Below are 23080 nucleotides of genomic sequence, written 5' to 3' on the forward strand. Positions count from 1 at the left end.
TACTTACTAAATGAGACTTGAATGTGTTAAGATTCCAATATAGCTTAGTTTGATGTCAGGATTATTTTCAACATGCTAAGTGTATTTCGGATCGTATCAATGACAGGCGTGTGAAACCGGTTAACACAGGGTTGAGGACAAAGTCAATCTTAGCCCATGGCAGTGCATTAGATATTACTTTCAGATCAGCAAACGTCTTTTGGCATTTGGCAACATTGAAATATCGTCAGAATACCGCAGTTTATTTTGAACCTGCCCTCTCACATATCTTCCGGCTTTTAAAAACCAAACAACTGACCTGCACTTGATGGCTATCATTATCAATGTTTTTAACTAAACTCTAAATGTGTGCTTTTCCACTGTGAGGATGTGTTAATGCACAATCTTAACATAGTTTAGGCCGAATAAGCTCACAATGTGAATGTCCATTTATCAGGGAAAGATCAAAATAATGTAAGCAAAACCTGATCAGCACACTTAGATTTAGAACATGTTGTTCTTATTTTATATTTTGAGTAATTGTTTAATGGCTTCTTTTTACTGAGTATGCATGAAGGCCAACATCACTGATACCTATACGAATACCAATACCAATAGTGTTGCCTCTTTTAATATGCACATTCAATTAAAAAACAGTTTTAGAAAATGAGTAGACACAATTTAGGATAAGTATTTTATGTCTAACAAATCAGAAACAAGAGTGAGCTGGATCCAAGTGCAGACATTTTTTTAGAACCATACAAAATTGCAAAGAACTTTTTTCAAGCAAAAAAAAAAGTTTCAAAAAACAGATATAACAATCAACACAATGGGTTTAAATAGACAAAGGGTAATAATAGACTATCAAGACACCCCTGGATACAATCTGGGAACTAATCATCAAGAAAACTGCAAAGGACTAAGGCTATGTTTACACGGAAACGATCTGAAGAGAAAACGCAGAAGTGGCGTTGCGTTATCACTTTTTATTCTGCGTTTAGACGAGCATTTTGGGTGGGAAATCCGTGTGCATATGGTGATGCAAAAGTGTGTAAAATTCGATGTAGGATGCACTCCAGGCTGCTAGGTGGCGATGTGAAGCACTGCCACACAACAACACCAAGTCCGCGCGCCTGCGTACAACCTTCCCTGTCTAGCAGACTTTTGCGTTTTACCCTTTAGATAGGAACGCGACGGTGGAACGTTTTTAAGGTATCCACTCTGGAGGGTGGTTTCACTTTTTTTTGCGTTTTTAAGCCCCAAAAACACTGTCGCTGTGAAAACGAAAGGCACATCTGATAAAATATTTTTACCTTTTCACCCGCGAGCGTTCTCGTGTAAACATGGCCTAAAAAATGTGGCACAGGAAACTATAATATTTTAAAGGTGCCATCTAACATAATAAATCAAATCCTACTCCATATTCCATAACAGATGGGGGCAGTATACCTCCAAAAAATGACTTGTGCTCCTACCATCGCGCATGTTATTCAAATCATTTGACATGATAGTAAAAGGTTGGAAGACCGCAGTTTCACGTGGAACATTTGGAGATTTTTAGAGATCAGAGACTAATGAACTAAACACTAGAGTGAACTAAACTAAACACTATGAATCTCAACACTAAATGATGAAGACCGCCTCATAGATCTCAAAAACAAGCTGGTGCATTTCGACGGTATGGGGAAATAAAAGCTTGGGCAATTATTTGAAGTTTATGGTATTCGTTTTGTTCATATTAGACTTTTATTGTTAGTGAATTAATTTGACAGACAGCATTCGCTGATGTTGATCAAGCTAGCATCGTGAATTCACCGTGAGACACACGCAATTGACACTTAGCAAGCAGGTTAGTTAAGCTCTCAGATTCTGTCAATTATATTACGCAATTCAAAGAATAAATACCGTTTTGGCGCTTGTACATGTTACACTACAGATCCCTAGTGCACGTGAACGATCGTCTCTACTAGCTGGAAAAAGAACATGAACTCTGTTGAAAGATACAGTATGCTACAACTTACCAAAATGTATTCCTCATGCATAATGTCGACCAATCATTTTTTGAACTCTTCCCTGAACTGAAATGTAGTAATGGGCTGTATTTCCACACGACTGACATCAGGTTCAAGTACACACACAAGCCGGCGCGAGCGCGACTCACTCGTCTATTGCAGTTTGGCTGGTGCTAACGTTGCCCGTCCGCATACCGCCTCCCATGGCCGGAACTGGTATTACGATACCTGCCGGGCCGGGGCTAGTAATTTAGCATGCTAATTCAGGTTAATATCTCGGCAGCACTATAACTTGTCAGTTTTTTAATGACATCTTTGCACTTATTTCTTCTCATTCTTTTGATGCGTGTAGCTCATTTTTCGTATATTGTTACCTCAATTATTACATATGGCACCTTTAATGATTTAAAAACGAAACGTAAAATATGACTACTGATTATAGTAAAAAGAAGAGTGTCTATCATTTTAGTATAAACCAAATTGTGTACTTCAGATGCTTCTATAATTGTCAGTAATGAAATTATTAATAATGGGAGAAAATTAATACAATTATTAAAAAAAGCTTTAAATCATATGTCATATGGGATCACCATGGCAATTCCTACAACAAGAGTACTATCACAATAACACCAGGTCTCCAAGACAAAAAAAAAAAAAAAAAAAAGGACGCAACTGTATAGATGCCAAAGTTGTCACCACAGTTGTTAAGCCCTCACACCGAGAAATCCAGCCAGGTCACACAAAGTGTGCCAGAACCCAAAGAGCAGTGCTACAAGAGCGTCTACGTCTGAATTTCCAAAAACACTAGCAAGCTAGCACTCCCAGGCCATCTCCTGCCGTCCCCGTGCAGAAGTGGCTAATTAAATACTAAGGTAGGAATAAAATCTTAATGAGAAACACAAGCTCGCAGCAGAGTTTGGCAGCGGCCAGCCAGCTCTTATTAGGTGTTCTTGCCCATATGTGATTGGGTGAAGTACCCATTAGCGCTGTCCCTAATGGAGCTCCCTCCATGTTAGCATTAGCCTGCTGCGACTAGCGCGCCCGCAATTTCCCCCCCAAAACTTGGCAGCCGAGCACTGAGGAGAGCCCCGCGATGAAATTTCTTCGCCTCTGTAAATATTTTATGCAAATGAAAATTTAATTCTTTGCTTAGTTTAAGCAATTTCCCTCTGTAAGTAGTGTGTCTGCAAAGGAGATTACAACATTTGCTGGTTTGTTTATAATTTAATTTTTTGATGTCAGGGCTGGCGGAGGCTAGAGACGGAACACCTGTGAGTGTTTATAATGTCCCATCTCTCTCACAGCTGTTCCTTTTCAAAACACCTCGCCAGTGTAATAATTTCATAAAATTTCATGATTTACCATCTGCTAGGGCCCAGCTATAAGCACATGCAATAAGCAATTGTATGGCGCTAGGCCCAGAAAGGTACAATAACTGTATATTTTAACTTAATAGCTTTTCCGGGGCATGCAAATTTCCGCTCGGCAGATTGCTGGGATGCTACGACGTACGCCAGCTTACCTAGCCAGCTAGTGTTATTTAGTTGTTTGTTTTTTTCTCTCTCTCTCTCTCTCTATTCTCTTGTGCTTTATCTGACGTCCACAAACACAAGCTCTCGTTCGCTCTGTATTTCAATACGTGTTTGGCCCACGTCAAAATCGTGATATCAAACTCTAGAAGAAAGAGGGACAAGGTAGGAGGCGCGTGCGGATCATTTTCTTTTTAGCATATAATGTCTGTGCATTTGGGTAATTAAAATGATTACTACAACAATTAAAGCAAGTAATTAGAAACTAATTACACTGGCATTTTTTGTGATTACAGGAGCAGATGAAAATAGTGCTCAAAATTAAATTCATTGCATATTCATGGAAATGAAATTAAATAGTGCTGGGTGAATGAGATAATAGGGGCGGGAGGGGAGGGTGGGATTCGGAGGTTTGTTCTCTAGGAACAGGCTGTTGCTAATGTTTCCAGCCGACATTTTGCTAAATCAGTGATAATCTTTTAATGGCCTTAAAAGGAGTTCATATTTGGGAGACAGTCAAAAGCATTGGGGGTGTATTTCTCTCTCCCTCTCTTTTTTTCTTCCTTTTATCAATTCACTCATTCTCTCACGCGCTCTCAGAATGATAAAACCTACCAGCTGTGGCACAATAGAAAACATTTAATCATTATCTAGTCAAATGGAGCTGGAGAAGAAGGGGCTTCCTTGCTATCTCTTTGTTGCTCCATGCACAGCTATGGATTAAATTAAAGAATTGCACTCATTTTTCCATCTCCCCCTCTTTTTTGCCTTCTCTCTCTCTCTCTCTCTCTCTCTCTCTCTCTCTCTCTCTCTCTCTCTCTCTCTCTCTCTCTCTCTCTCTCTCTCTCTCTCTCTCTCTCTCTCAAGCACCTTCATGCCTTTGGCTGCTGCCATGATCATGTAATGAGATTCTTCAGATTAAATAGATTTCCTGTTAAACTCGGAGCTCAGCAGATAGGGTGTCAAGAATGAATGGTTATTAACATTTAAATATATCACAGAATAAGAAAGAGTGAGGGAAGCAGTGCTGGAAGATGAGAGGAATAGAAAGAGATACTAAGGAAGGACAGGAGTGGCAGCAAGAGGGGGAAAAACAATATGAATATTTCATTGTTGTTGGAACACGGTGGATTCTGTTTAGTCTGCCTTCTGCTACACATTACAGCAAAAAAAGTAATAGTTAAAAAAGCAATGATGACACAAAACTAATTAGAGAGATGAAAGTGCCATATTTACCTATGGGTAATTAACAAGTCATAGTTATGTTGACCTGCACCATTCACCTGTATGCTACACTCACAAACATACATTTTTTTTATACAGTATGTACAGACATTTGGACACAAACATATTGGGTTGCAAATTATAGCTGAGGAAAACAAAGGACACTACATTTCTGTATGCCAAAAGATTTATATAAAATATTGGTGGCAGATGACAATAAACCACATTGAAAAACTGTAAAAAGGCAGAGTTACAGTGCACATCTTTGAACTGTGTATAAAAGGAGACACTTCTTAACTGAATTAAGAGAAATACAGTTCACTTCGATTTTTTTCCACACAATTTCATTGTAATTGTCATATAAATAAATTAATTTTAATGTCAGACTATTGTATCACGCCATAATGGACAAATTCATTTATATTTTTAGGTCAAGAATATTTCAAGATTGAACAGACTCAATTAATTTTTTAAAGGGATAGTTCACCCCTAAATGCTTTTTCATGTTGTTCCTATCCTGTATGACATACTGTGTGTGTGTGTGTGTGTGTGTGTGTGTGTGGGGGGGGGGGCGGTATGTGAGTACGTGCGTGTGTGTCATAAGTGAACCCCATGAGGATCAGTAAAGAATGATACATTTCTCCTTTTTGAACGGCCTGTTTTTTATTATTTTATTGATTGATGTTATTATATATATTTTTTAATTGATTTATTAATTATTTTATAATGATTATATAATACTTGCAAAAGTCAAATGTTCAGCTCAAAGTGCTCTCAGATGTTTGCTTTAGGATAATTCCATATTATAAGGGAAGGATGGCAACAAACAGATTTACACAAACACGCACTTACTTCTCTCCCTGTGCCTCCCTCACTCACACCGCTGTCTCTTCCTCCCTCTCTGCCGTAGATTATTACACAAGATTAATAATGTAAATTTCACTGCCTGGCTTGCCTGAGAAGACCATGCTTTCAGAAATGGATGGCCCAACCATCCATCACCTCGTTTTTTCCAACCCTGTCCTTTTTCATTTTTCACCATTCCTTTAGGAAAAAAAGAGAGAGAGTTAGGGAGAGAGAGATGGGGGGGGGGGGGGGGGGGATTGCACTTGAAATGACTGCCCAATATGACTGAACTGTCAGGCTAGAGGTTAGTGAGAGCTAAGGCAAGAAATAGATGGCAACCTTAGGCCAGAGGTCCTCAACCTATGTAACATCTTGTATAAAAGTGTCACATTTTAAACATGTCATATAGCACATTTTTATATATATTTAGGAAAAATATAAAATCATCATTTGAACTGATTTAGTCATATACATGTATATTTGTACTATAGCAAAAGTTTTTTTTTTAAGGGTATATATATATATATTAGCTATAATGCAATAAACTGATCAAAAGTGGTGGTGAATTCATTTATAAAGTTGCAAACGATTTATATTTCAAACAAATGCTGTTCTTTTAAACTTTCTAATCATCAAATATTTTTTTCAGTTTCCACAAAAATATTAAGCAGCACAACTGTTTTCAGCATATGAAAAAAATAATAATAATAATATATATATATATATATATTAGAATCAGCATATTATAATAATTTCTGAAGGATGTGACTGGTGATATGACTGCTTAAAATTCAGCTTTGCCATCACAGGAATATATTACATTTTAAATTACATAAAAAAATACATACCAGTAATTTTAAATTGTTACAAAATTTCACTTACAGTTTTTATCATATTTTTGATCAAGTTAATGCAGCCTTGGTGCAAAATGCAAAATTTAAAATTACTCCAAACCTTTGAACGATAGAGTAATTTTATTTTTCAATGTGAAAAAGAAGTTTGAGCGACTAATGTATTTTATATTTAGTAAGTTATTTAACTTAAAGTAATCATTCAAAAATTGACTGTTAAGACTGTTAAAACTGTTATCATTTATTCACCTTCATGCATTTCCAAACCTATATGACTTTTTTTCTTATTGTACACACACACACACACACACACACATTCATTATAGTATAATATATAGACTTCAATGAACACACACACATTCATTATATTATATATAGCCTATATAGGCTACTATATATACAGTGTATATATATATATATATATATATATATAGCCTATTTAAAGTAAAACTTTTTTTTTTTGTCTGAAACAGGTGAAACATCCTTCAAAATATCTTCTTGTATGTTCCACAGAAGAAAGAAAGTAAAATCCGATGACTCCTTCTCTAAAGTACTATAAGGTTTTGTAGTTAATATTTTGAAGTATGCAGCATTACGAGAGCAATGCATTTAAACTCAATCATCTTCACAACTGCACAAGGCCTAATAGCAGTTTTGTATCCCATCTCAAGCTTTTACACAGGCAGAGGGGATGTCAAGAAGACACAAAATGCTAATAAATAAATAGGAGTTTTATGGAACCATCACGGCTGCGGTTAGCGGTTAGTCCTCTGTGTTTAGTGCTTCCTGCCCTTAAGCAGATACGTATGATAAAACATCGAGTGAATAAATAAACAGTGACAGGAAGATATCTGGATTTCATATCGAACGTGAAAATCCGTGGAAAATTGTCACTCAACATATTCATATGCGAAGTCCTTTTCTTTTCAGTCGGCTGAACAAATAATACCACAGATGGTACAAAGCGGCAAGCCGATATTTCAAATGAAAGGCAGATTTTTCCATAAGCCAGCCATGTCCATGGGCAGACAGGTGTGCTATTTACATAACACTGAAGCCTTGGCGGAGATCGCCTTCTGTAAGTAAATGTCACCCATCCCGTCTCATTGGCGGATCCGGCAGCTACACCACTGACATCCATCAAAATTTAGCCTGCTCTAGCCGCTGATGTATCTGTCTCGATCAACACCAGCGCAGGGGTGCAAATAGCACGAGGGATGTTTGTTTCTGAAAGGGGCTTGGAAGGAGCTGAGTAAATGTTGTTTCTCATAGCCTCTGCTGTCAGTCCAGAGAGGGGGAGCTCCCCTGTCCTTCGCCGGTTTGGATAGAAGTACACGTGGACGGATCTTGTCTTTGAATGATACAGATAAGCCGAACATGAAAGCTTGTACGGTCCGGACGATGATGTCAACCTGTCAGAGAAACTTCATATCCATGAAAGCCGTTTAGCTGAAGGATACTGAGACATTTGAAGACTTTGTCCGTTGGAATAACACTGCACATTTGTGAGGTCAGATCTATGGCCTTTGGTTATCGTTTAATCAAAACTCTCCCCGTTTAGTTTCTTGATAAATGGATACACCTATCTATTCATTCATTTGAAAATACAGAAAAAAAATGCATTTCACACACAAAATAACTTAGAATTAGGATTTGTGGGTCAAAAACGTCAAGATGACAATCATTTTGTGTGCAAAATAAAAAAAAATAAATAAACAAAACTGCTTCACTGCTTATTAGTATTTGAGAAGACTGCACATAAAAACTGGTTTGTAGAAACTTGGTTTTGATCACGTTTTAATGTCATAGAGAGCCTAAGTCCCTCCCCTTCCGGTCGACCACCATGGGACCTTATTTCAATGGCGAGATACAATAAATATTTTGAGTTCATTTGAATTGTGCCCTGAATTACACATATGATAATTTGTCAAGATATATTTTAAAGCCAAGAAAGTCGCTGTTTGATGTAACACTGTTACCCGGGAGCAATTTTAACATAAAATTAAATGTTACTCTTCTGTTTAATGACAAGCTGCAGCTTTATTGACTTTCATAATTATCTTTTAAATTGACAAACATCCTATGTGTAATTCAGGGCACAGTTCAGATGGAATAAAAAGATAAGTTGTCTCTCGCCATTGACTACCATACATATTTTTTTCCGAAATAAGGTCCAATGAGCTGGAATCGGGGAGGGACAAAGGCTCTCTATTGTCATGTTTCTGTGTCTTGTCTTATGATTCCCTGTTCGTCATGTGATCCTGCCATGTTGTCATTGGTTCATTATTTTATTGTTCAAAGGTGTCCCTTGTCTTGTCTTTAGTCTTGCGTGTATTTAAGCCCTCATGTTTGCTATGTGTCTTTGTCAAGTTTTGTTTCCCTGTAACTACTGTTGAGAAGCATAATATTCATGTTTTTGTTTCATGTTTAATTTTGTTTGTAAAAAACTGCACTTGGGCTCTTTTTTTTTACAACTTGCCTTCAGTGGATCCTTTACGCTTAAATATATTTCAACTTTTATGAACATCATGATTAAGTGTACAGTCAAGAAAATATGTCATTGGTGACATTATAACGTTATTGGAGTCATTAAAAAAACCAAAAACGTTAAAAATATTTTATTGTGCCTTTCGTTTACACGGTGATGGCGTTTTTGGGGCTTAAAAATGCAAAAAAGTGAAACCACCCTCCAGAGTGGAAATCTTAAAAACGTTCCACCGCCGCTTTTCCGTGTAAAGGGTAAAAACCTGTAAAAACGCAAAAGTCTGCTCGATAATGAAGGTTGTATGCAGGCGCGAGGACTTGGTGTTGTTGTATGGCAGTGCTCCACGTTGCCACCTAGCCGCCTGGAGTGCATACTACATTGGATTTCACACATTTTTGCATCACCATATGCACACAGATTTCCCACCCAAAACGCTCGTCTAAACGAAGAATAAAAAGTGATAACGCAACACCACTTTTGCGTTTTCTCTTCAGAATCGCTTCCATGTAAACATAGCCTTAGACAATTTACTAATTATAAGTAACATAGCAACTACATGCACTAACTTACTTTCATTTGAGTATTAGTAGACTGTTAGGTTAGGGTTCAGGTTAGTAGAATAAGCTGACATGTAGGCCTCGTTGCAAAGTTACTTACACGTAGTAAAATGTCTAAAGTGAACCATCAAATTAAAGTGTTACTAAAACCTTTTCTTGAAAGTTATCTAAACCACGTGAAACCAACATGAATACAAGAATTTTTAAAAAGAGTTTACTTTTAAGATTTTATCATTTTCAAAAATGTCCTTTAATGTGAGCAGTCTTTTATGCGTCAATGAACAACACAAATTATGCAAGAAAAATTTGCAAACTTGCATGGATCACGAGCACCATGGCCCATGTGCACTAGCTGCTAAGCCACAACTCGCAATCCTCTAATTTGTGATAAAATCATTATTAAAACCAACCCACTGAGCTGATTCAATGCTGGCTGAAAAACAACAGATATGTTTGCAAAGCTTTCACCCAGAGGTATCCATTTTGGCTCCAAAACTTGCTTCTTCCTGCCTTTTCCTTCCAGCTCTGCATTATTTAAATGACACGTTGGCTGAGAGTGGATCTTTTGTCCCTGGAGTTTGAAGGCGAGTGGCTCATCGTTCATGCCTGTGATTTCTGCATGAGCTCCGTGAGTGGGGCAGCAGGTGTGGCAGCGTCTGGGCCCCGGGTGAGGCCCCTCTCCCTGGCAATGCTTGCGGATCGGGCCCTGATGCCTAATGAGTAGGGTGTGTAGCCACTGGTCCTCTGTGAGAAGGGTTATAAAGCACTGTTGGCCTCCAGGATGGCAGAGTGCTCACTCCTCCATCGCCTCCTGGGCACCCGGAGAGAATGTTAGAGATAGAGATGGAATTTCAGAAATCTTAAGATGTCTTGTTAGCATACAGCGCGCAACATGTGATGCAATAAGCCATTCACTTTGCTTATGCAGAACCCCGCATTGCTGAACAGCTGAGGTCATTATGGAATCATAAACTAAATAATAACCTTTGAAATTATCTGCAACGTGGTATGCTGGGGCTATAGGTAATGTTTTATGCTGATTAGTGATTTGTGATTATGAGTGAACAGGACCCTGATGTATTGTATTCAGAAATATTGAGTGTGTGTGTGTGTGTGCGTGAAGCTTAACTGGCCCTGATTTCCTCCCAGCACTAAAAAGCTGTAGGAAAGAACAGATGGAGAGGCTAACCATGCAATTATCCTCAACTGCCCGATCATAACTGTTTGGGATGCGATGTGTTTTCATTATCCAAGCTGTAAACTACAGGGATAAGCATATTCTTTCCTCGGATTCAAAGAAAAACAGCCCATACTCACAAATGCACAGGAGAGTTAGTTAGGGTTGATAAGAAATACCAACGCATTCTCACCCCAAGGCGTCACCTTTGACCATGCTTCAATATTTGACGTTTTAGGCGCCCTTTAGCGTCACTTACATGACGCGATCCTACGGCGTCATCTAACTGACGCTAAAGGAAAGCGTCTGTTAGAGGACGCGGTTAGGTTTAGGTGTGGGGTGGGGGTAGGGTACACGCGATCCTAGGGCGTCATCTAACTGACGCTAAAGGGCGCCTAAAGCGTCAGATATTGAAGCATGTCCAAATGCTTCCCAAGGCGTCAGTTAGGTGACGCCTTGGGAGTGAGAATGGGCTGGAAATACTACTACTCCTAATAGCAGCAACAATGATTAAAATCTACTACTATACAACTAAAACAAATAATTAAAAAATCGTATGTTCAATTTGGAATTAAACCTTTTTTTTCAATTGACAAGAAAATTGGACTACTGTAACATTTAGCATCTATGGCATCAGTTGGTGTTACAACACATCCTAGTAGAGGTGCACGATTCTGGATAAATTGAGAATCACAATTATTGTGCTTCAGTGATCGTGATAAAAAATAAAATAAAAAAAAAATCCACCCCCCGCACAGTTGTCAGGCACTCGGAACCTATCGAAAAATACAATAAAAGTCCATGGGACCAACCTGTAAAATGGGCTCTATGGACATTTGCTTTCTTTTGGGACCTGTCCCTAGCGGATTTTCTATGTATTCGAGTTTTTCGCACTTCCAGGTTGGCTTCATTTTTCAGATTTGAATGTTGCCGCTTGGTCCCGTGACAAGTGAAGGAAATAAATGGCCAACCACCTGTAAACTAACCAAATTTTGATCTACGTTTCTCATTTTCCATTGGATTTGCATCATTCCTGAAGTTTGTTCATAGGAGTTGTTCTCTGTTGAACTTAAGGATTGAGGTATTTTCTTTTCCTTTTGGAACTGACATTTTCTACAAACTAAGGCAAAGCAAAAATTCAATTTTTTTGTTGTTTGGACTGAGATCTTTAAACTGAAAATAATGATTTGATCTGATAAGAGACATACATCTCCTGGATATTTTCTTTCATTATAAATTTTGGTTGTGAAAAGGTAATTTCTCAAGATACACTAAAATTAGAAAACCAAAGAGATATATCCAAAAACGAAATGACCAATAAAACCTGTTAATTGAGTCAAAAGCCAATAAAGCAAATTCTAAATAAGGAAACTCATTAACGGAACCAACTAGCTAAAAAGGGAAAAAGAAAGGAATTAAAACGTTGACTCTAGTCTTTTGTTGACATTGATTGTATTTAATTTGGGTAACTAAATTTAAGACACAAATGAATTTTGTGCAGTTTAATTCATTTTGGATGTGTGGGTGGGTTGATGGGTGGATGGGTTGGTGGGTGTTTTTTTGGGTGGGTGGATTGGTTGGTGGGTGGGTGTTTTTTGGATGGATGGGTGGGTGGGTGGATGGATGGATGGATGGATGGATGGATGGATGGATGGATGGATGGATGGATAGATAGATCTTGTAAGTCATAGATTTCGAAAACACACCAGTTTGCTGCAGAAAAGCATACAAATATTATATAAAAGTGTGAGACACTGAGTTTCAGATGTTGAAACAATGTGTTACTCCCTGTTGTCCCGTATTGCAGATATTTAACATGTCTTCTGTCCACTCATCTTGGTTACTAAAGTGTCCTGAATCGTCCTCTGTGATCTTACATTTTAGCAGTCTTCAAAGTTGAACTAAGAGTCCAAAGTTTGCAGCTCGGTCAATTACTTTCATTTTATGTATCCAACATCAATAGTTATCTCATTTATTGTGCAAACATCTCCCGTTTTTAGTGGTCAGTTATATAGAGAGACAATGAGAATGCAGACCAAGCACTCATAATATTTTGCCACCAATTACTATTGATTTTACAATCACTTAGCTGCAGGATGTTGTTTTATTACTAATATATTTAATGTGCAAATCAATAGGAACACTTGTTTGGCTCATTCTTAAGACAGTAATAAAATCAAACATCTCAGGAGTGAAATGCTAGACGCTCAGCAGAGGACCTGAGCAGATGTGTAACGCAATAGTGTAAAGAGATGTCATTTCTTCTGGCCATCTCCAATGAAAGCGTCTGGCAGGGCCTTCCCTAGCAGGGTTATTTCCCAGTGCAGTATTTTTTAGAGGACTTTTCTGTTGGCAAACCGGCCCCATTAAGTTCACTTCTCCGGATCAAATTGAAGATGTCCAGCTCATCAAACACAACAAACAATTTTGTTTGCCCAGGTGCCATCTGTGCAGCGACTGAGCCCAGGCCAAAAAAAAGTGGGCAGTTTTGCTTGAGATTTAAAGCATAATTTCCTCTGATATGCACTTAATGTTGTGTTTAAATTGTCTGGTGGATGGACACAGTGAGCGAGAGAGAGCGATTTTAGATACTACGTATCTTATTTTTCATCTGACAGCCCTGTATTGAACCAAGGACACACAATTCAGGCTTTTTAACGGCTGCCACTTTTGCTAAAGATTGTGGGTAAGTACTAATAATCCAAGCTGTATAATACAACCTACCTTTTTAGTTCAGCTTCAACTTTCACTAGGCCAAAAAGAGCTTTAAATACATCTAGTAGCATCAGCATGATTCGATGTGATAATTTATCATTGAAAATATATTCAAATGCAGCCCTTTAAAATAATTCAGCCTGAAAAACAGTTAAGAAAAAGGGCAACATGCCAACATGCATGCCTTCCACAAGATATACTAGAGCACAAAGACAACGAAAACAAAGTGTATTCGCGAAATTCGCAAAGATTTATTTACCGAGGGTGAGTTAGGGATATGAATCCACCCTCCATTTAAAGCAGTGTCTAATTCCCAGCAGCCCAGAGGGCTCTAAGCACGTCTAGTTTCACCAACAGCTATAACTCTCCTGAAAACTACTGCTGCTCTTCAACCTCCCCAGCCCCTCCACAGTTATTTCAGTGTAATCTCCTCCCACATGAGGTGAAAACACAATGAAAATAAGTGAAGGACTTTACTGATGAGAGAACATCAAAGTGGAATTGATTCATGGATCCATAAGCGATATCCATGAGCACAAATAACTGGTGTGTATCTGTTTAAATTCAGATTATGGTACAAATATGTATGTGAAATAATATAAACCATTAAAAAAAAAAAAAAAAAAAACTTGAACTCGAAAAATGAAACAAAAGTAGGAAAGGAAAAAGGGAAAGAATTGTCCTTTTATTTATTTAATAAGCATAATTTGATTTTCTTTCATGTATTGACATATTACACAAAGAAGAAGCATGGGATATTTCAAAGGGTCAATAACACTAATGTTCAAAAGTTATGGGGCCAGTAAGATTTTTTTTAAAGCAATTCTACAGTCCCCCTACAGAAACAGTATTGTCTTCTACTACTGTCGTAAAATCTGATACACGCATACATTTGTTGACAAGCGATACCCCTGAACTTTGCAGAAGGAAGGAGTTCTCACATTTTGGGCAGACTCCAGTGTTTCGTGTGAAATGTCTTCATCCCAGGTACATTGGCATAGATTTCAGCATGTCATATGTAGCTATATAGTTTCATGGGCTTTATTTTTTGTATCTTTTTCAAACGTCAAAAGATTGCGTTGCTCACGTTTACAAGCAAGCTTTATTGTAGCGTTAGCCTATTGGCTACTGTTTTCCATAATGGATATGCTAATTCAATTAAATGTTTGTTGGTATATAATAGCCATGTTGTCAATATTCTAATATCAAGCTACCATAAATGAATCTGCAAATTTAAAAAAATCGAATTTGCATTATAGCCTGAGGCAAGACACTTTCCCCAGAAAAATAAGAAACAAACATGACTATCAGCCTGCAGACATAGGATAGTTATCCTGACCGATTATTTTGTCTGTCTAATCATGTATTATTTACTTGCAAGAATGTAGCCCCTACCAAACTCAGTAATCAGTATACTTTCAGGTCTCGAGCTGCCCACCCCGGCTCTACCTGGATGCTTGAGTGTGTTAAGCGCCAATAAAAAAACAACAACAATGCAGTCTACATTGGATGCGGAGGTGCGAAGCTACACAACACATTACTAACAGTAAACTGATCGCCCGTGCGCTCTGTTTCTGATGCACTTCACATTTGTTTTTACTTGCTGCTTTAGCCATGACAACATACAGAGGTTAAAAAAAAAAAAATGCTCGTTTGGCTCTCGCGTCAGAATTTGAGTAAGTGGGGGAAGTGATGTACGCCGTAAAGCAGTCGAATTTTGTAGTTCTTTTTGTGCTCGGGTTCCTACCCGCTCCCCGAAGTTACAGAGTGCCAGTAAAAGCGATACAGACACTGTCAGGCTATGGCAGAGCTGTCATTCAACCAATTGTAAGTTGATGTACCATCTCAAGGGTTTTGGAAAAATATCATAAAGGTTGAAAAAATACATAGTGCTGCTTTAACTCTTTTGTTTAGCAAGGATGTATTAATGCATTCTACGGAGCCCCTAAAGGGACATGGTTAGACTTTCTTCGGAAGTTGGTTATATTATAGATGTCACTTATAATGTGAAGATAGTAAAGAAGAGATGAATGACAGGACGACGATGGAGGATTTGGAGCCCAGCAGATCCTGATCGCCATTAACCGATATCTTATCTTGTAAAATTTGTGTTGTCAGTACTGTCGCTCCCTATACATGGTGTATGTCACAAACTGGAAAGTAAATAAATATATTCAAAAGAGATTTCAATACCCCACATATAGCGGCTCTCTGATGCATGCAAGTTATATTCAATGTAAGTACACAACTATATAATTGAGAGAGAACGCAAAAGTATTGAAACATAAAATAGTCTCAAAACTAACACACACACTTAAAGCCACAAAACTCAAATTTTCATTTCATGGGGTCCTGAAAATAAACACAATTTGTGAGAAAGTGATTCCATCATCATTAGTTGTTGTTTTTTTATTGTTGATTTCCTAACTCTCCAAGTGCCAAAATCATGATGTCAGTGTCAAATTACTAAAGAATAGAAAGGCTTGCTCTCTTGCCAAAACTAGGCCCTTTCCTCTACACAGCTAAACAGCAGGTATTTACAGCATGACTTGGCAGAAATCAGCTCTGATCGCTTTTGTGAACAGCTTTCTCTCTGGCCAGCCGTGGATTTCTTAAGTCCAAACAAAGTGTGTCAAATGTTGGTGCCATTACTGCCAAGCATAATGAAGCATGCATCTTTTCAGGAGGGGGGGAATGCTGAGTGACTGCGTGCAAGTAGGGCAGGTTGACGCCGTGTGGGCTTCAGATTGAGTGATGACTGCATGGCGTGATGGAGTAAGCCTTGAAAACAAAGCGAGCCTTGCTATATTTATAATGTGTAATTGGTAATGCGATAAAGGCAGGGTTTGAGTACAGGCTACCTTAGGTCTGCACTCATGCATTCTAACTGAGAAGAGCATTTTTCACTAAGCGTTCATGGCTTGCTGAGTCCATACGGCAGGTCCTGGCTCTAAGGCTTGGTGGCATGACGGTATAGACCAAGTGACAGCATAAATGTATCAACTGGTAGAGATTCTGCGATACCTATAAATCTGACACCAATTAGAAAAGTTCCATTGACAACAGCTTTATTCATATAATAATGGGAGTGATTTCATTTGGTCAGCCTATGGTAAATAAAAAAAATGGATTAACCAGTAAATAATATCCATTAGAAATGGAAGAGAAATTTTGGTAGTTTGTTTACTTATCAGAATGCCATTATTTACTGGAAAGTAGACCTGAATGATAAAAATACGACGAGCATTCATCTGCGAAACACTCTCTAGTCATCAACTGTTTGGTTACCAACATTTTTCAAAATATCTACGTTTGTGTTTAAGAAAGAAATTCATACAGATTTGGAACAACCTGACGGTGAATAAATGATGACAATTGGTTGATGAATGTCCTAAGTTGTGGAATTATTCTGGATACTCACAGCTAAAGTAGTTCAGGCACATCTTTAAATCAAATTTCTATATCATTCCGCCAAATTATTTCCATTTTTAAAGGTCCTTAAGGCCCACAACAGCTAAATAAATACAACTCACAAACACTGACCATGCAATATATATATATATATATATATATATATATATATATATATATATATGAACAGTTCAGATGCAAAAGCCTCTAAGTGCCATTTGAAATTTTCTTCTAGAATGATCATTTTTAACAAGCTTGTATATTTAAGTTCAGTGATTTCACTTAAATGGCAATGATAATTACCTACTATTTGTTATTTAAGTGAAATTACTGAACTTAAATATACAAGTTTGATTAAAATCATAATTAAAGAAGAAAATTTCAAATGGCACTTAGAGGCTTTTGCATCTGAACTCTTCATATATATATATATATATATATATATATATATATATATATATATATATATATATATATAACATTAGGATTAAAACGACAAACTAATCCCATGTTTTCCCAACAAAATTATGTTTTATGATCTATGGAAAGCACACTCTCTTCACCCACCCCTCCCCCCTCTCTATATAAAAAACATGGAAACATACACAGAGAAACTTAAAATAGTTTTGCAATTGAAAAGCTTCTTGACATATCTCTGTATCGAGGTAGTAGCTGTTCTTGAAGCAGTTAAACTTACAGCTTCGCTTTTAGTAGAGATGCTACTGCCAAACACAGACTCGGGTACAGCGTTTGCTCTTGCATCAACAACACGCATGCATCGCGGTGCTCGCGTGAACCTGCACTGGAGATCAATATTTTGTAAAATAAAGTGGTAAATTGTGTTTTTTGCGGCAAACAAAGCACTTTGTTTTTGAACAAAGCTCTCAGATTTTCTGGAAAAAAAATTATCTTCATTTTTGTTCAGATGAACGAAAGTCTTACATGAAGGTGAGTAATTATTATTGACAGAATTTTCGTTTTTGGGTTAACTAACCCTTTAAGCCTCCACTACTAGCTCTAAAATAACGTTTCGGAATTAGCAGAGAGAGCTTGGGAGCTGGTTTAGAAATTAGTCCCACACACAAGAACATTTTAACGACAAAAACCTGACAAATGTCTTGAAATAAAACTTCTAAACAATGTCTTGAGGTGTGGTAACCATAAGCAGAGTAATCGACTCCAGGCTGTTGAATTATTAGAAAAATAATGTATACACCCAAGGTGCAACTCTGCTTCTCGTCGTGACCGCATTACCACCTTGGGTTTACATTATTTTTTAATAATTCAATGGCCCGGAGTCAATTATTCCTCACTTAATTCTGACTGTTAGAGAATGTTGTATATCTATTTATTGCTTTTTTTTTTTCTTCCATCACCTTCAATTTCCCTTACAATAAGACTACAAATCGACATGTAAGTCTATCGGCAGTTATATTTTATTGAGCTGTGTTATAAGGCATGGTAGCTTCCAGTATAACATCCTCCTTATTTTAAGCCATGCTGAAACAGGGGTTGTGTGAGAATGTGGGGTAAGTGTGTGTGTGTTAGCCCCCGGGGGTAAGTTCAGCAGGCAGCCTGTTAGTTCAGCTCAACCGGTGGATATGGCAACACAGGCAAGGTCGACATGGCGATTATCAGTGTCCAAGGTCATGTGACCATGTGGGATTTGAAGAGAGGTAGTGGAAAGAAAACTGACATTGATCATGCTGAAGGTGGCCGTCTTTTCACACAGGGAGAAATCAACAGATGGATAAATGAATTGTGGAATCATTCGTTGCATGGCTTTTTGTGTGAGATGAAAAGTACAATGTCATTAAGATCAAGCTACAGGCAAGAATCCTATAATGATGCTGCTTTTGTACATTTTTTGGTACCAGCAACATGACTAACTTCATACCATGCCTTGCATACATCAAAAATGATGTATTTTTTCAGTTTAATTCATATATATCTATAAAACAATTGTTTATATATATATATATATATATATATTCCCATGTTTATATATATATATATATATATATATATATATATATATATATATATATATATATATACAGTATATATATATATATATATATATATATATATATATATATATATTCCCATGAAAAGGTTCACAATGTTACTGTTTTTACTTTTTTTGATCAAATACAAACCAAACATATTGCAAATTTTTGACCAGTATTGTGTTTTTCAAAATTTCAAAGTATATTTTAAAACATACAGGAGATGTTAGTATGTACATATTTATTTACATAGGCCTATATTTTCGTTTAGTTTTAACTACTTATCTATCTAAATGTTAATTTAAAAATACATTCAATTATTATTATTATTATTATTATTTTTTTTTTTCATTGATGGCTACCCATTTTGGGATTTATCACCAAACAAAAACAAAAATTCAAAGTTCGTAGAACTTACGCCGTCAACATTAACATTTTTGGAAGATGTGGTGAAGGCAAAAGCCATGTGAACTGTCCAAACGTTATATATCTCTTAGCAGTGATCCACTAGCGTGGTGAAGCAAAGTGCTTCAGTGTGTGGCACTGGGTGACGGGGGCTGGGATTTAAAGTGAGATGGAGGAACATGTCCTAGTCAGGTTGAAGGGTGAAGTGAATTGGGTGGGTGATGGGGGACTGGCATATTGGGTGGGGATGGGGGTGGGGGGGCACTTTCTCCTCTAATGCCCCCCGGCACCTCAGCCATTAGTATTCCCTGGCGCGGCCGGAGTTCATACGGCTAATGGAGTCGCTACCTGGGGACATTAATTGTGCGTGACACCACTCGAGGGGCTTTTGTGCACTCGCTCTAATATCAGCGTGCACCCCCCCGACAAAGCGCCGAGAAAGATTACAAACAAAGCCCAAATAACTGCCAACCTTACACTGCAGTTTGACAGAAGGGGGGCCTCAAGTTCACTCCTGACACCGATTGGCAATCCCCCGGGTGTGTAGCAACATCGGGTGACGGGCGAATCTGTTTCCTCTGCTGAAATAAATAAATTAAAAAAAAAAAAAACGTAGTGCGGGAATGTGTCTTCATCAAGAAGAGGAGACCAAGGGATGATGTAAAGGCAAGGTTGCAAATGTGGACTAATGCATAGGAACAATGGCTTACAGCTATTGTATCAATATGGAATATGTTTCAAAATAATGCAAAATCTTATTACTAAAAATACGTTGATGATAGATCAAGGTGCTAAAGTCTGAGATCACTTTTTTTTTTAGTTTAATACATTTGTCTTTACAAATTATAAGCCATGATTTGAGTGAAAATTTACAGATAACCATGTTACAGTCAAGATACATAAATGCCACAAGTTTGTGTAAAACCTGATTATGTTCATGTTCTCTATGATTTGATATGATACAACGAGCATATTGTGCATCAACAGAAGAATATCCGACAATCAGAAGTTTAAAAGTTTGGGGTCGGTGAGATTTTTTTTAGAAGCCTCTTAAGCTTAGTTCATACATGATTTTAAGCCCGATTTGCAAATCGTTGAGGTCACCGAGAGGTCAGGGTGTTATCGCGTGCAAATCGCGGGGGATTAGCGTTAGTTTTGCTGTTAGTATGAAAGAGCCAACAACGCATCAAAGACGCTCGCAGACGCCTCGCAGATGCGTCGCCGAGCCCAGAAAAATATCTAGCCTGCTTGATATCCAGAGCTGTCACACGACTCAACCTCAGTGATGTCATGAGCTTCTGCCAATCAGAGCAAGGCATGGGTTGAGGTCACAAGGTAAATTTTGAGGTCAAACAGGCTTTTTTGCATTTTTTCTCAGAGCAAATCATCGCGCAAACAGTTTGCAGCAGTTTCTGTCTGACATTCATATTTGCGCGTTGTGTTATTCTTCGTCTTCTTCACTTGGCGTGCTTGCTGTTTCGCGTCATTTCCGGTTTGTTCTATCGGGAGATTTTTCGTGACAAAACGTGGTTTGTAGACAAGATAGAATCGTTGGGTGACAGAGTTGTTGTCAGCTTGTGTATGTAGTGCGTTACCTCCTGTTGCGGATCAATCACGTTGTGTTGTATGGTGTGAACAACTCAACAACTTGAACACTCATGATTTCACAGAGAGCAAATCATGTACTGTGAACCGTACAGTTCAGCCCGACATTTTAAAATCATGTGGTGTGAACTAGGCTTTATGCTCACCAAGGTTGCATTTACTTTTAATATTGTGAAATATTCTTAAAATGTAATATAAGAGTTTTCTATTTGAATATATTTGTGATGATTATACACGTGATTTCTTCCTGTGATGGCAAAGCTGAATTATCAGCATCATTACTCCAGTCTTCAGTGTCACATGATCCTTCAAAAAACAACACCATTGAAATCAGTGATTCTGTTTGCTATAGATGTAGAATCAAAATGACAGCATTTATTTGAAAGAAATCAAATTAATTTGATTGGATGGAACTGTTTTCTATTATAAATGCATGTGCTGTGACTTTTGGTCATACATAATTTGAAATATGTCTTATTCATTTCATATCATAACATTTTTTACATCCTACACCTTGTTCATTCACAGGCTTAAAATACTTTTTTTAGAACTAATTCTCCGACTTTACATGTGACCCCACTGAACATACTGTAACATGTAGTAAAAGGATATATGCACAATTAATTTAACGCCTGAATATATAGGTGTACACTGGGTGATACTAGGGAAAATGGTGATTTAATTTGTTGAGAATAACAAGTGATCTTGCAAAACCCACAGGACATGAAATTAATGCACTTGGAAATTATCATATTTCTCATTACACTGTCACCCGCCAAGCTTGTGCAGCTACCTGGTCCAGAAAAAAAAAAAAAAAAGACTGCCGGAATATGAGAAAGGAAGCTGTTAAATTGGAATGGATTATTGTATATTATTGCCATCTTTTCTCCCCGCATCCCTTGCAATATCTGCTGCCTTTTGCCATCATCATCTACTCACCTGAAAATGTATGGTGTAATAAACTTTGGAGCAAACAAGTCCCATTGAAAGTATTGGAGCGTCTGACTGTGTGTATGTGTGTGTGCGCACGCTTGTGTTAAGAGTCCCACTGGCTTCATTGTCTGTATTATTTGAGGGATACATAAGAAGCTATTCAATAGAACATTTAATTTCTCTACACAAAACTTTAGACTTCTTATTACACGATTCTCATCTAAGACTTCTAATAGGATCTTTGTCATCCAGGTTATTTGCCTTCGTGGTCCCCGGCGTGATAGAAAATGCCAATCCGCTCATTCAAAGTTAGAAAATCATTACCGGCTTTTGTTACTGAATGTTCTAGCAAGCCACAATAAAGCCAGCCTCGTGTTAGGAGTGTCAAAACTATTCTCCAAAGATAATGTGAAAAATGGCTTCAAAAGAGCCACTCAGAGAGATAATATGATAATTTGATTTCCTTGATAAGCACCATGGAAAAAGCCTTGCTCTGGCCCTTTTTAAGCAGCAAAATCCATTACCTCTTCTTAATTCACCCTGGCATAAATTAAGTATTCTCGCTGGCTATTAGCCTATTCATTAATACAGCCAGGGTCAAGACAATTGAAACCTAAAGTCAAGAAATATGGAGAAGTATTTCTCCAAAACGTTTTGTCTAATGGCTGCTGAGCGAGAGTCCAGGATCTTTTGCCATTAATTGTGAAATTATCTTTCTTTGCTTTTTTCTTCCCATAAACAGGCAGGAGGAGATAAGAGGCACAGGGGCCGATAATCCTGTTGCGCGAAATGAATTTCCGTTCCACTTGTTTCTTTATGTTTCAGCCAATTTCTGCTGGGCGATAGATTGTTTCTGGAGATATGTGGCTGTGTGAGTGGAGAGGGGGAAATTTCTGAAGGCAAGTGTAAAATTAGTTTGGTACCAGAACTGCATCAAATTCTGAACAATTATAGCAAAGAAGAGGCCACGGTAACATTTAAACTATTACAAAATCGCATTTCATTGTAATCAAAATGAATCCCATTTGAACTGAAAACAGCGTTCAATATATTCCTGGCAGTGGGAGAGATCGAATTAATCAGATCCATCATCTATTTACTGATACGGGGGGAATAAAGCTATAAGCTCCATTAAAAACAGCTACATTATGTTTTAATGATAATTCTCATTCATGTACCAAAAAACAAGACAAAACAAACAAAAAAAAAACATTTGGAATGATCATCGGAGCACAAAAGGAATGATAATGTACTATTACTAAGGGATATTTTGTGGAGAGGTTTCTGTGAGATTTTTCACAGATGAGAGCTTCTACAAAGCTAAATGTCTGCACAGATAACG

This window comes from Pimephales promelas, chromosome 14 (genome assembly GCF_988280905.1).
Source record: "Pimephales promelas chromosome 14, fPimPro1.hap1.1, whole genome shotgun sequence".
NCBI lineage: Eukaryota > Metazoa > Chordata > Actinopteri > Cypriniformes > Leuciscidae > Pimephales > Pimephales promelas.